Source organism: Phalangium opilio, unplaced genomic scaffold, assembly GCF_054372755.1.
Source record: "Phalangium opilio isolate 3A_F unplaced genomic scaffold, DU_Popi_V2 ptg000021l_1, whole genome shotgun sequence".
Taxonomy (NCBI): domain Eukaryota; kingdom Metazoa; phylum Arthropoda; class Arachnida; order Opiliones; family Phalangiidae; genus Phalangium; species Phalangium opilio.
In genome coordinates, this window is record NW_028324153.1 from 3,871,539 (window position 1) to 3,886,662 (window position 15,124).

The 15,124-nt window shown below is 27.5% G+C and overlaps 3 pseudogenes; all 3 read right to left on the reverse strand.

Annotated features, from left to right (window-relative positions):
* Positions 1 to 13,929: 13,929 nt before the first annotated feature.
* On the reverse strand, positions 13,930 to 14,032 carry LOC149697030 (5S ribosomal RNA; annotated as a pseudogene).
* A 376-nt stretch (positions 14,033 to 14,408) lies between these two features.
* On the reverse strand, positions 14,409 to 14,527 carry LOC149697031 (5S ribosomal RNA; annotated as a pseudogene).
* A 360-nt stretch (positions 14,528 to 14,887) lies between these two features.
* On the reverse strand, positions 14,888 to 15,007 carry LOC149697032 (5S ribosomal RNA; annotated as a pseudogene).
* Positions 15,008 to 15,124: the final 117 nt, after the last annotated feature.

The following is a 15,124-nucleotide window of genomic DNA, read 5'->3' on the forward strand; positions in this document are numbered from 1 at the left end:
GAGATGAAATCACTTTTAATGAGTGTTTTATAGGGAATTAAGCTGAATTCGGTCAAAAATTTCTCCAGAAAAAAATGCATTCAAAAAAGTACCGAAAAAATCGCATGTTTTTCTTCTTCAAGATACAAAATCCGTGACAACGATTTCTTATTTAAAATTGAATTTTAACAGTTTATTGAATGAATATCGTTACATTTGCTTGAATTAACGCAAAAATTACAAAAATAGTGGTTTCAGTGGTTATATTTGAAAATAGAGAACAAATACTCAAAATGTTTTTCTTAGGCCGAGTTACGTCGATTTTGAAAATGTTATTAAAAATCGAGGTACATTTTTATTTATTGTTTAATCGAGATGAAATCACTTTTAATGAGTGTTTTATAGGGAATTAAGCTGAATTCGGTGAAAAATTTCTCCAGAAAAAAATGCATTCAAAAAAGTACCGAAAAAATCGCATGTTTTTCTTCTTCAAGATACAAAATCCATGACAACGATTTCTTATTGAAAAATTTAATTTTAACAGTTTTTTGATTGAATATCGTTACATTTGCTTGAATTAAAGCAAAAAGTATAAAAATAATGGTTTCAGTGAATATATTTGTAAATAGTGAAGAAATACTCAAAATATGCTTCGTTGGCGGTGAAACGTCGATTTTTAAAATGTTATTAAAAATCGAGGTACATTTTTATTTATTGTTCAATCGAGATGAAATCACTTTTAATGAGTGTTTCATAGGGAATTAAGCTGAATTCGGTCAAAAATTTCTCCTGAAAAAAATGCATTCAAAAAAGTACCGAAAAAATCGCATGTTTTTCTTCTTCAAGATACAAAATCCGTGACAACGATTTGTTATTGTAAAATTGAATTTTTACAGTTTTTTGAATGAATATCGTTACATTTGCTTGAATTAAAGCAAAAAGTATAAAAATAATGGTTTCAGTGGTTATATTTGAAAATAGTGTATATGCTTCTTTGGCCGTGAAAAGTCGATTTTGAAAATGTTATTAAAAATCGAGGTACATTTGTATTTATTGTTCAATCGAGATGAAATCACTTTTAATGAGTGTTTTATAGGGAATTAAGCTGAATTCGGTCAAAAATTTCTCCTGAAAAAAATGCATTCAAAAAAGTACCGAAAAAATCGCATGTTTTTCTTCTTCAAGACACAAAATCCGTGAATACGATTTCTTATTGAAAATTGAATTTAAACAGTTTTTTGAATGAATATCGTTACATTGCTTGAATTAAAGCAAAAAGTATAAAAATAATGGTTTCAGTGGTTATATTTGAAAATAGTGAAGAAATACTCAAAATATGCTTCTTTGGCCGTGAAACGTCGATTTTGAAAATGTTATTAAAAATCGAGGTACATTTCTATTTATTGTTCAATCGAGATGAAATCACTTTTAATGAGTGTTTTATAGGGAATTAAGCTGAATTCGGTCAAAAATTTCTCCAGAAAAAAATGCATTCAAAAAAGTACCGAAAAAATCGCATGTTTTTCTTCTTCAAGATACAAAATCCGTGACAACGATTTCTTATTGAAAACTTGAATTTTTACAGTTTTTTGAATGAATATCGTTACATTTGCTTGAATTAAAGCAAAAAGTATAAAAATAATGGTTTCAGTGGTTATATTTGAAAATAGTGAAGAAATACTCAAAATATGCTTCTTTGGCCGTGAAACGTCGATTTTGAAAATGTTATTAAAAATCGAGGTACATTTGTATTTATTGTTCAATCGAGATGAAATCACTTTTAATGAGTGTTTTATAGGGAATTAAGCTGAATTCGGTCAAAAATTTCTCCAGAAAAAAATGCATTCAAAAAAGTACCGAAAAAATCGCATGTTTTTCTTCTTCAAGATACAAAATCCGTGACAACGATTTCTTATTGAAAACTTGAATTTTTACAGTTTTTTGAATGAATATCGTTACATTTGCTTGAATTAAAGCAAAAAGTAAATAAATAATGGTTTCAGTGGTTATATTTGAAAATAGTGAAGAAATACTCAAAATATGCTTCTTTGGCCGTGAAACGTTGATTTTGAAAATGTTATTAAAAACCGAGGTACATTTTTATTTATTGTTCAATCGAGATGAAATCACTTTTAATGAGTGTTTTATAGGGAATTAAGCTGATTTCGGTCAAAAATTTGTCCAGAAAAAAATGCATTCAAAAGTGTACCGAAAAAATCGCATGTTTTTCTTCTTCAGATACAAAATCCTTGACAACGATTTCTTATTTAAAATTGAATTTTAACAGTTTGTTGAATGAATATCGTTACTTTTGCTTGAATTAACGCAAAAATTACAAAAATAATGGTTTCAGTGGTTATATTTGATAACAGTGAACAAATACTCAAAATGTTTTTCTTAGGCCGAGTTACGTCGATTTTGAAAATGTTATTAAAATCGAGGTAAATTTTTAATTATTGTTCAATCGAGATGAAATCACTTTCAATGAGTGTTTTAAAGGGAATTAAGCTGAATTCGGTCAAACATTTCTCCAGAAAAAAATGCATTCAAAAGTGTACCGAAAAAATCGCATGTTTTTCTTCTTCAAGATACAAAATCCGTGACAACGATTTCTTATTGAAAAATTGAATTTTAACAGTTTTTTGAATGAATATCGTTACATTTGCTTGAATTAAAGCAAAAAGTATAAAAATAATGGTTTCAGTGGTTATATTTGAAAATAGTGAAGAAATACTCAAAATATGCTTCTTTGGCCGTGAAACGTCGATTTTGAAAATGTTATTAAAAATCGAGGTACATTTTTATTTATTGTTCAATCGAGATGAAGTCACTTTTAATGAGTGTTTTATAGGGAATTAAGCTGAATTCGGTCAAAAATTTCTCCAGAAAAAAATGCATTCAAAAAAGTACCGAAAAAATCGCATGTTTTTCTTCTTCAAGATACAAAATCCGTGACAACGATTTCTTATTGAAAATTGAATTTGAACAGTTTTTTGAATGAATATCGTTACATTTGCTTGAATTAAAGCAAAAAGTACAAAAATAGTGGTTTCAGTGGTTATATTTTAAAATAGTGAAAAAATTCTCAAAATATTTTTCTCTGGCCGAAAAACGTCGATTTTGAAAATGTTATTAAAAATCGAGGTTCATTTTTATTTATTGATCAATCGAAATGAAATCACTTTTAATGAGTATTTTATAGGTAATTAATTTGAATTCGGTCAAACATTTGTCCAGGAAAAAATTCCTTAAAAAGTGTACCGAAAAAATCGCATGTTTTTTTCTTCTAGATACAAAATCCGTGACAACGATTTCTTATTGGAAATTGAATTTTAACAGTTTTTTGAATGAATATCGTTATATTTGCTTGAATTAAAGCAAAAAGTACAAAAATAATGGTTTCAATGGTTATATTTTAAAATAGTGAAAAAATTCTCAAAATGTTTTTCTCTGGCCGAGAAACGTCGATTTTGAAAATGTTATTAAAAATCGAGGTTCTTTTTTATTTATTGATCAATCGAAATGAAATCACTTTTAATGAGTATTTTATAGGTAATTAATTTGAATTCGGTCAAACATTTGTCCAGGAAAAATTTTCTTAAAAAGTGTACCGAAAAAATCGCATGTTTTTTTTTCTTCAAGATACAAAATCCGTGACAACGATTTCTTATTGAAAATTGAATTTGAACAGTTTTTTGAATGAATATCGTTACATTTGCTTGAATTAAAGCAAAAAGTACAAAAATAGTGGTTTCAGTGGTTATATTTTAAAATAGTGAAAAAATTCTCAAAATATTTTTCTCTGGCCGAAAAACGTCGATTTTGAAAATGTTATTAAAAATCGAGGTTCATTTTTATTTATTGATCAATCGAAATGAAATCACTTTTAATGAGTATTTTATAGGTAATTAATTTGAATTCGGTCAAACATTTGTCCAGGAAAAAATTCCTTAAAAAGTGTACCGAAAAAATCGCATGTTTTTTTCTTCTAGATACAAAATCCGTGACAACGATTTCTTATTGGAAATTGAATTTTAACAGTTTTTTGAATGAATATCGTTATATTTGCTTGAATTAAAGCAAAAAGTACAAAAATAATGGTTTCAATGGTTATATTTTAAAATAGTGAAAAAATTCTCAAAATGTTTTTCTCTGGCCGAGAAACGTCGATTTTGAAAATGTTATTAAAAATCGAGGTTCATTTTTATTTATTGATCAATCGAAATGAAATCACTTTTAATGAGTATTTTATAGGTAATTAATTTGAATTCGGTCAAACATTTGTCCAGGAAAAATTTTCTTAAAAAGTGTACCGAAAAAATCGCATGTTTTTTTTTCTTCAAGATACAAAATCCGTGACAACGATTTCTTATTGAAAATTGAATTTGAACAGTTTTTTGAATGAATATCGTTACATTTGCTTGAATTAAAGCAAAAAGTACAAAAATAGTGGTTTCAGTGGTTATATTTTAAAATAGTGAAAAAATTCTCAAAATATTTTTCTCTGGCCGAAAAACGTCGATTTTGAAATTGTTATTAAAAATCGAGGTTCATTTTTATTTATTGATCAATCGAAATGAAATCACTTTTAAAGAGTATTTTATAGGTAATTAATTTGAATTCGGTCAAACATTTGTCCAGGAAAAAATTCCTTAAAAAGTGTACCGAAAAAATCGCATGTTTTTTTCTTCTAGATACAAAATCCGTGACAACGATTTCTTATTGGAAATTGAATTTTAACAGTTTTTTGAATGAATATCGTTATATTTGCTTGAATTAAAGCAAAAAGTACAAAAATAATGGTTTCAATGGTTATATTTTAAAATAGTGAAAAAATTCTCAAAATATTTTTCTCTGGCCGAGAAACGTCGATTTTGAAAATGTTATTAAAAATCGAGGTTCATTTTTAATTATTGATCAATCGAAATGAAATCACTTTTAATGAGTATTTTATAGGTAATTAATTTGAATTCGGTCAAACATTTGTCCAGGAAAAATTTTCTTAAAAAGTGTACCGAAAAAATCGCATGTTTTTTTTTCTTCAAGATACAAAATCCGTGACAACGATTTCTTATTGAAAATTGAATTTGAACAGTTTTTTGAATGAATATCGTTACATTTGCTTGAATTAAAGCAAAAAGTACAAAAATAGTGGTTTCAGTGGTTATATTTTAAAATAGTGAAAAAATTCTCAAAATATTTTTCTCTGGCCGAAAAACGTCGATTTTGAAAATGTTATTAAAAATCGAGGTTCATTTTTATTTATTGATCAATCGAAATGAAATCACTTTTAATGAGTATTTTATAGGTAATTAATTTGAATTCGGTCAAACATTTGTCCAGGAAAAAAATCCTTAAAAAGTGTACCGAAAAAATCGCATGTTTTTTTCTTCTAGATACAAAATCCGTGACAACGATTTCTTATTGGAAATTGAACTTTAACAGTTTTTTGAATGAATATCGTTATATTTGCTTGAATTAAAGCAAAAAGTACAAAAATAATGGTTTCAATGGTTATATTTTAAAATAGTGAAAAAATTCTCAAAATATTTTTCTCTGGCCGAGAAACGTCGATTTTGAAAATGTTATTAAAAATCGAGGTTCATTTTTATTTATTGATCAATCGAAATGAAATCACTTTTAATGAGTATTTTATAGGTAATTAATTTGAATTCGGTCACACATTTGTCCAGGAAAAAATTTCTTAAAAAGTGTACCGAAAAAATCGCATGTTTTTTTTTCTTCAAGATACAAAATCCGTGACAACGATTTCTTATTGAAAATTGAATTTGAACAGTTTTTTGAATGAATATCGTTATATTTGCTTGAATTAAAGCAAAAAGTACAAAAATAATGGTTTCAGTGGTTATATTTTAAAATAATGAAAAAATTCTCAAAATGTGCTTCTCTGGCCGAGAAACGTCGATTTTGAAAATGTTATTAAAACTCGAGGTACATTTTTATTTATTGATCAATCGATATGAAATCACTTTTAATGAGTATTTTATAGGTAAATAAGCTGAATTCGGTCAAAAATTTGTCCAGAAAAAAATTCATTAAAAACTGTACCGAAAGAATCGCATGTTTTTTTTCTTCAAGATACAAAATCCGTGACAACGATTTCTTATTGGAAATTGAATTTTAACAGTTTTTTGTATGAATATCGTTATATTTGCTTGAATTAAAGCAAAAAGTACAAAAATAGTGGTTTCAATGGTTCTATTTTAAAATAGTGAAAAAGTTCTCAAAATGTGCTTCTCTGGCCGAGAAACGTCGATTTTGAAAATGTTATTAAAAATCGAGGTTCAATTTTATTTATTGATCAATCGAGATAAAATCACTTTTAATGAGTATTTTATAGGTAATAAAGCTGAATTCGGTCAAAAATTTGTCCAGAAAAAAATGCATTCAAAAGTGTACCGAAAAAATCGCTTGTTTTTTTCTTCAAGATACAAAATCCGTGAAAACGATTTCTTATTGGAAATTGAATTTTAACAGTTTGTTGGATGAATATCGTTATATTTGCTTGAATTAGAGCTAAAAGTACAAAAAAATGGTTTCAGTGGTTATATTTGAAAATAGTGAAAAAATTCTCAAAATGTGCTTCTCTGGCCGAGAAACGTCGATTTTGAAAATGTTATTAAAAATCGAGGTTCATTTTTATTTATTGATCAATCGAAATGAAGTCACTTTTAATGAGTATTTTATAGGTAATAAAGCTGAATTCGGTCAAAAATTTGTCCAGGAAAAAATTCCTTAAAAAGTGTACCGAAAAAATCGCATGTTTTTTTCTTCTAGATACAAAATCCGTGACAACGATTTCTTATTGGAAATTGAATTTTAACAGTTTTTTGAATGAATATCGTTATATTTGCTTGAATTAAAGCAAAAAGTACAAAAATAATGGTTTCATTGGTTATATTTTAAAATAGTGAAAAAATTCTCAAAATGTTTTTCTCTGGCCGAGAAACGTCGATTTTGAAAATGTTATTAAAAATCGAGGTTCATTTTTATTTATTGATCAATCGAAATTAAATCACTTTTAATGAGTATTTTATAGGTAATTAATTTGAATTCGGTCACACATTTGTCCAGGAAAAAATTTCTTAAAAAGTGTACCGAAAAAATCGCATGTTTTTTTTTCTTCAAGATACAAAATCCGTGACAACGATTTCTTATTGAAAATTGAATTTGAACAGTTTTTTGAATGAATATCGTTACATTTGCTTGAATTAAAGCAAAAAGTACAAAAATAGTGGTTTCAGTGGTTATATTTTAAAATAGTGAAAAAATTCTCAAAATGTGCTTCTCTGGCCGAGAAACGTCGATTTTGAAAATGTTATTAAAAATCGAGGTTCAATTTTATTTATTGATCAATCGAGATGAAATCACTTTTAATGAGTATTTTATAGGTAATTAATTTGAATTCGGTCAAACATTTGTCCAGGAAAAAATTTCTTAAAAAGTGTACCGAAAAAATCGCATGTTTTTTTTCTTCAAGATACATAATCCGTGACAACGATTTCTTATTGAAAATTGAATTTGAACAGTTTTTTGAATGAATATCGTTACATTTGCTTGAATTAAAGCAAAAATTACAAAAATAGTGGTTTCAGTGGTTATATTTTAAAATAGTGAAAAAATTCTCAAAATATTTTTCTCTGGCCGAGAAACGTCGATTTTGAAAATGTTATTAAAAATCGAGGTTCATTTTTATTTATTGATCAATCGAAATGAAATCACTTTTAATGAGTATTTTATAGGTAATTAATTTGAATTCGGTCAAACATTTGTCCAGGAAAAAATTTCTTAAAAAGTGTACCGAAAAAATCGCATGTTTTTTTTCTTCAAGATACATAATCCGTGACAACGATTTCTTATTGAAAATGGAATTTGAACAGTTTTTTGAATGAATATCGTTATATTTGCTTGAATTAAAGCAAAAAGTACAAAAATAATGGTTTCAGTGGTTATATTTTAAAATAATGAAAAAATTCTCAAAATGTGCTTCTCGGGCCGAGAAACGTCGATTTTGAAAATGTTATTAAAACTCGAGGTACATTTTTATTTATTGATCAATCGATATGAAATCACTTTTAATGAGTATTTTATAGGTAAATAAGCTGAATTCGGTCAAAAATTTGTCCAGAAAAAAATTCATTAAAAACTGTACCGAAAAAATCGCATGTTTTTTTTCTTCAAGATACAAAATCCGTGACAACGATTTCTTATTGAAAATTGAATTTGAACAGTTTTTTGAATGAATATCGTTACATTTGCTTGAATTAAAGCAAAAAGTACAAAAATAGTGGTTTCAGTGGTTATATTTTAAAATAGTGAAAAAATTCTCAAAATATTTTTCTCTGGCCGAGAAACGTCGATTTTGAAAATGTTATTAAAAATCGAGGTTCATTTTTATTTATTGATCAATCGAAATGAAGTCACTTTTAATGAGTATTTTATAGGTAATAAAGCTGAATTCGGTCAAAAATTTGTCCAGGAAAAAATTTCTTAAAAAGTGTACCGAAAAAATCGCATGTTTTTTTCTTCTAGATACAAAATCCGTGACAACGATTTCTTATTGGAAATTGAATTTTAACAGTTTTTTGAATGAATATCGTTATATTTGCTTGAATTAAAGCAAAAAGTACAAAAATAATGGTTTCATTGGTTATATTTTAAAATAGTGAAAAAATTCTCAAAATGTTTTTCTCTGGCCGAGAAACGTCGATTTTGAAAATGTTATTAAAAATCGAGGTTCATTTTTATTTATTGATCAATCGAAATGAAATCACTTTTAATGAGTATTTTATAGGTAATTAATTTGAATTCGGTCACACATTTGTCCAGGAAAAAATTTCTTAAAAAGTGTACCGAAAAAATCGCATGTTTTTTTTTCTTCAAGATACAAAATCCGTGACAACGATTTCTTATTGAAAATTGAATTTGAACAGTTTTTTGAATGAATATCGTTACATTTGCTTGAATTAAAGCAAAAAGTACAAAAATAGTGGTTTCAGTGGTTATATTTTAAAATAGTGAAAAAATTCTCAAAATATTTTTCTCTGGCCGAGAAACGTCGATTTTGAAAATGTTATTAAAAATCGAGGTTCATTTTTATTTATTGATCAATCGAAATGAAATCACTTTTAATGAGTATTTTATAGGTAATTAATTTGAATTCGGTCAAACATTTGTCCAGGAAAAAATTTCTTAAAAAGTGTACCGAAAAAATCGCATGTTTTTTTTCTTCAAGATACATAATCCGTGACAACGATTTCTTATTGAAAATTGAATTTGAACAGTTTTTTGAATGAATATCGTTATATTTGCTTGAATTAAAGCAAAAAGTACAAAAATAATGGTTTCAGTGGTTATATTTTAAAATAATGAAAAAATTCTCAAAATGTGCTTCTCTGGCCGAGAAACGTCGATTTTGAAAATGTTATTAAAACTCGAGGTACATTTTTATTTATTGATCAATCGATATGAAATCACTTTTAATGAGTATTTTATAGGTAAATAAGCTGAATTCGGTCAAAAATTTGTCCAGAAAAAAATTCATTAAAAACTGTACCGAAAAAATCGCATGTTTTTTTTCTTCAAGATACAAAATCCGTGACAACGATTTCTTATTGGAAATTGAATTTTAACACTTTTTTGTATGAATATCGTTATATTTGCTTGAATTAAAGCAAAAAGTACAAAAATAGTGGTTTCAATGGTTCTATTTTAAAATAGTGAAAAAGTTCTCAAAATGTGCTTCTCTGGCCGAGAAACGTCGATTTTGAAAATGTTATTAAAAATCGAGGTTCAATTTTATTTATTGATCAATCGAGATAAAATCACTTTTAATGAGTATTTTATAGGTAATAAAGCTGAATTCGGTCAAAAATTTGTCCAGAAAAAAATGCATTCAAAAGTGTACCGAAAAAATCGCTTGTTTTTTTCTTCAAGATACAAAATCCGTGAAAACGATTTCTTATTGGAAATTGAATTTTAACAGTTTGTTGGATGAATATCGTTATATTTGCTTGAATTAGAGCTAAAAGTACAAAAAAATGGTTTCAGTGGTTATATTTGAAAATAGTGAAAAAATTCTCAAAATGTGCTTCTCTGGCCGAGAAACGTCGATTTTGAAAATGTTATTAAAAATCGAGGTTCATTTTTATTTATTGATCAATCGAAATGAAGTCACTTTTAATGAGTATTTTATAGGTAATAAAGCTGAATTCGGTCAAAAATTTGTCCAGGAAAAAATTCCTTAAAAAGTGTACCGAAAAAATCGCATGTTTTTTTCTTCTAGATACAAAATCCGTGACAACGATTTCTTATTGGAAATTGAATTTTAACAGTTTTTTGAATGAATATCGTTATATTTGCTTGAATTAAAGCAAAAAGTACAAAAATAATGGTTTCATTGGTTATATTTTAAAATAGTGAAAAAATTCTCAAAATGTTTTTCTCTGGCCGAGAAACGTCGATTTTGAAAATGTTATTAAAAATCGAGGTTCATTTTTATTTATTGATCAATCGAAATTAAATCACTTTTAATGAGTATTTTATAGGTAATTAATTTGAATTCGGTCACACATTTGTCCAGGAAAAAATTTCTTAAAAAGTGTACCAAAAAAATCGCATGTTTTTTTTCTTCAAGATACAAAATCCGTGACAACGATTTCTTATTGAAAATTGAATTTGAACAGTTTTTTGAATGAATATCGTTATATTTGCTTGAATTAAAGCAAAAAGTACAAAAATAGTGGTTTCAGTGGTTATATTTTAAAATAGTGAAAAAATTCTCAAAATGTGCTTCTCTGGCCGAGAAACGTCGATTTTGAAAATGTTATTAAAAATCGAGGTTCAATTTTATTTATTGATCAATCGAGATGAAATCACTTTTAATGAGTATTTTATAGGTAATAAAGCTGAATTCGGTCAAAAATTTGTCCAGAAAAAAATGCTTTCAAAAGTGTACCGAAAAATCGCTTGTTTTTTTCTTCAAGATACAAAATCCGTGACAACGATTTCTTATTGGAAATTGAATTTTAACAGTTTTTTGGATGAATATCGTTATATTTGCTTGAATTAAAGCAAAAAGTACAAAAAAATGGTTTCAGTGGTTATATTTGAAAATAGTGAAAACATTCTCAAAATGTGCTTCTCTGGCCGAGAGACGTCGATTTTGAAAATGTTATTAAAAATCGAGGTTCATTTTTATTTATTGATCAATCGAGATGAAATCACTTTTAATTAGTATTTTATAGGTAATTAAGCTGAATTCGGTCAAAAATTTGTCCAGAAAAAAATTCCTTAAAAAGTGTACCGAAAAAATCGCATGTTTTTTTTCTTCAAGATACAAAATCCGTGACAACTATTTCTTATTGGAAATTGAATTTTAACAGTTTTTTGGATGAATATCGTTATATTTGCTTGAATTAAAGCAAAAAGTACAAAAATAATGGTTTCAGTGGTTATATTTTAAAATAATGAAATAATTCTCAAAATGTGCTTCTCTGGCCGAGAAACGTCGATTTTGAAAATGTTATTAAAACTCGAGGTACATTTTTATTTATTGATCAATCGATATGAAATCACTTTTAATGAGTATTTTATAGGTAAATAAGCTGAATTCGGTCAAACATTTGTCCAGGAAAAAATTTCTTAAAAAGTGTACCGAAAAAATCGCATGTTTTTTTTCTTCTAGATACAAAATCCGTGACAACTATTTCTTATTGGAAATTGAATTTTAACAGTTTTTTGGATATATATCGTTATATTTGCTTGAATTAAAGCAAAAAGAACAAAAATAATGGTTTCAATGGTTATATTTTAAAATAGTGAAAAAATTCTCAAAATGTTTTTCTCTGGCCGAGAAACGTCGATTTTGAAAATGTTATTAAAAATCGAGGTTCATTTTTATTTATTGATCAATCGAAATGAAATCACTTTTAATGAGTATTTTATAGGTAATAAAGCTGAATTCGGTCAAAAATTTGTCCAGGAAAAAATTTCTTAAAAAGTGTACCGAAAAAATCGCATGTTTTTTTCTTCTAGATACAAAATCCGTGACAACGATTTCTTATTGGAAATTGAATTTTAACAGTTTTTTGAATGAATATCGTTATATTTGCTTGAATTAAAGCAAAAAGTACAAAAATAGTGGTTTCAGTGGTTATATTTTAAAATAGTGAAAAAATTTTCAAAATGTGCTTCTCTGGCCGAGAAACGTCGATTTTGAAAATGTTATTAAAAATCGAGGTTCAATTTTATTTATTGATCAATCGAGATGAAATCACTTTTAATGAGTATTTTATAGGTAATTAAGCTGAATTCGGTCAAAAATTTGTCCAGAAAAAAATTCCTTAAAAAGTGTACCGAAAAAATCGCATGTTTTTTTTCTTCTAGATACAAAATCCGTGACAACTATTTCTTATTGGAAATTGAATTTTAACAGTTTTTTGGATATATATCGTTATATTTGCTTGAATTAAAGCAAAAAGAACAAAAATAATGGTTTCAATGGTTATATTTTAAAATAGTGAAAAAATTCTCAAAATGTTTTTCTCTGGCCGAGAAACGTCGATTTTGAAAATGTTATTAAAAATCGAGGTTCATTTTTATTTATTGATCAATCGAAATGAAATCACTTTTAATGAGTATTTTATAGGTAATAAAGCTGAATTCGGTCAAAAATTTGTCCAGGAAAAAATTTCTTAAAAAGTGTACCGAAAAAATCGCATGTTTTTTTCTTCTAGATACAAAATCCGTGACAACGATTTCTTATTGGAAATTGAATTTTAACAGTTTTTTGAATGAATATCGTTATATTTGCTTGAATTAAAGCAAAAAGTACAAAAATAGTGGTTTCAGTGGTTATATTTTAAAATAGTGAAAAAATTTTCAAAATGTGCTTCTCTGGCCGAGAAACGTCGATTTTGAAAATGTTATTAAAAATCGAGGTTCAATTTTATTTATTGATCAATCGAGATGAAATCACTTTTAATGAGTATTTTATAGGTAATTAAGCTGAATTCGGTCAAAAATTTGTCCAGAAAAAAATTCCTTAAAAAGTGTACCGAAAAAATCGCATGTTTTTTTTCTTCTAGATACAAAATCCGTGACAACTATTTCTTATTGGAAATTGAATTTTAACAGTTTTTTGGATATATATCGTTATATTTGCTTGAATTAAAGCAAAAAGTACAAAAATAGTGGTTTCAGTGGTTATATTTTAAAATAGTGAAAAAATTCTCAAAATGTGCTTCTCTGGCCGAGAAACGTCGATTTTGAAAATGTTATTAAAAATCGAGGTTCAATTTTATTTATTGATCAATCGAGATGAAATCACTTTTAATGAGTATTTTATAGGTAATTAAGCTGAATTCGGTCAAAAATTTGTCCAGAAAAAAATTCCTTAAAAAGTGTACCGAAAAAATCGCATGTTTTTTTTCTTCTAGATACAAAATCCGTGACAACTATTTCTTATTGGAAATTGAATTTTAACAGTTTTTTGGATATATATCGTTATATTTGCTTGAAGTAAAGCAAAAAGAACAAAAATAATGGTTTCAATGGTTATATTTTAAAATAGTGAAAAAATTCTCAAAATGTTTTTCTCTGGCCGAGAAACGTCGATTTTGAAAATGATATTAAAAATCGAGGTTCATTTTTATTTATTGATCAATCGAAATGAAATCACTTTTAATGAGTATTTTATAGGTAATTAATTTGAATTCGGTCAAACATTTGTCCAGAAAAAAATGCATTCAAAAGTGTACCGAAAAAATCGCATGTTTTTTTTCTTCAAGATACAAAATCCGTGACAACGATTTCTTATTGAAAACTTTAATTTAATTAACTTTCATCTTTATAAAACAATAACAAAAAGAAGATATGTTTGCCTTTTTCATATTTGGTGGAATTTGAAAGAGGAAACAAAAGTGAAAAAGGCAACGGCACGCAGTATTCCCAAGTACTGTATGCGCTCGACGCTGCTTAACTTCGGTTATCGGACGAGAACCGGTGTATTCAGCGTGATATGGCCGTTGCCGAGAGTGCTAGGTAATAATTCAAATTTAAATTAAGTGAGACAAATTAACCATCATCTTTTTAAAACAATAACAAACAGAAAATAAGTTTGCTCTTTTCATATCGGGTTGAATTTAAAAGAGGAAACAAAAGTGAAAAAGCCAACGGCTTGCAGTATTCCCAAGTACTGACTGCGCTCGACGCTGCTAACGTCGGTGATCGGACGAGAACCGGTGTTCTCAGCGTGATATGGCCGTTGCCGAGAGTGCTAGATAATAATTCGAATTTAAATTAAGTGAGACAAATTAACCTTCATCTTTTTAAAACAATAACAAAAAGAAAATATGTTTGCTTTTTTCATATCTATTGGAATTTAAAAGAGGAAAAAAAAGTGAAAAAGCTAACGGCACGCAGTGTTCCTAAGTGGTCGCCCTCCCAAATACTGACTGCGCTCGACGCTGCTTAATTTCGGTTATCGTACGAGAACCGGTGTATTCAGCGTTTTATGGCCGTTGCCGATAGTGCTAGTTAATAATTTGAATTAAATTAACTTTCATCTTTATAAAACAATAACAAAAAGAAGATATGTGTGCTTTTTTCAAATCGGGTGGAATATAAAAGAGGAAACAAAAGTGAAAAACCAACGGCACGCAGTATTCCCAAGTACTGACTGCGCTCGACGCTGCTAACGTCGGCGATCGGACGAGAACCGTTGTTCTCAGCGTGATATGGCCGTTGCCGAGAGTGCTAGATAATAATTCGAATTTAAATTATGTGAGACAAATTAACCTTCATCTTTTTAAAACAATGACAAAAAGAAAATATGTTTGCTTTTTTCATATCTATTGGAATTTAAAAGAGGAGAAAAAAGTGAAAAAGCTAACGGCACGCAGTTGTTCCTAAGTGGTCGCCCTCCCAAGTACTGACTGCGCTCGACGCTGCTTAACTTCGGTGATCGGACGAGAACCGGTGTATTCAGCGTGATATGGCCGTTGCCGAGAGTGCTAGTTAATAGTTTGAACTTAATTAACCTTCATCTTTATAAAAAATAACAATAAGAAGATATGTTTGTTTTTTCATATCTGGTGGAATTTAAGAGGAAACAAAAGTGAAA